The sequence below is a fragment of the Penaeus monodon genome, chromosome 30, assembly GCF_015228065.2.
Source record: "Penaeus monodon isolate SGIC_2016 chromosome 30, NSTDA_Pmon_1, whole genome shotgun sequence".
NCBI lineage: Eukaryota > Metazoa > Arthropoda > Malacostraca > Decapoda > Penaeidae > Penaeus > Penaeus monodon.
This window is the reverse complement of record NC_051415.1, coordinates 29,703,740-29,704,417: the sequence shown is the minus strand read 5'-3', so window position 1 is coordinate 29,704,417 and position 678 is coordinate 29,703,740. Positions and strand designations below refer to the sequence as shown.

General features: G+C 41.0%; 1 protein-coding gene across 1 annotated transcript in view; it reads right to left on the bottom strand.

Annotated features, from left to right (window-relative positions):
- LOC119592691 (TOM1-like protein 2) overlaps window positions 1–678 on the bottom strand; it is an 18,868-nt gene that overhangs the window by 11,133 nt on the left and 7,057 nt on the right.

Sequence of the window (678 nt, the reverse complement as noted above, 5' to 3'; positions counted from 1 at the left end):
CACTATTTTTGTTGATGACAAACAGATGGACAGTCGCCCTTAATCTCGTGCAACCAACAGAGCTAGACACAGCCTGCCATAATACATGCTGTGGAGTACACAGAGGCTAGAACTAAAAAAAAAATGTGGGATATTTGAGAAACTAGCTACTGGTCCTCCAGGGTTGTCTGGTCCTATGCTTGCCTTTTTATTAACATCTGGCAGGATTGCTCTATTCCACTCAATCTCCAGTACTCCCCATCCTACCTAATCCTACCCCCACCCTACCTGCCTCATCTTCGTACCACTCTAGCTTCTCTCCACTGCACAACCTATAAGAAAGCCTTGTCCCCTCCTCTCCTATCTCATGGCCTATCCATAGTTTCCTTCACATTTTCCCATTCCACCCTTTGCCTACATAAACATACCACTGTACTGAAATTCTATTTTCTAAGTCTTGTAGTAACTATTCTAAACTTCATTGCTTTGCTGCTTGACAATCATTTAACATATCATCACAGGAGAATCTTTTTCTGATATGTAAATCCAGCCTCTCCAAACACCAAATCATGAAAATCTGAGCATCATCATGTCTATGGGGAACAAGGATTGGCTAAGGAACTGTGGTTTTACTTCAGTTCAATTTCACATTCACTAACCAATATACCTCTAAACAAACTTACACACTGGAAAATTGTT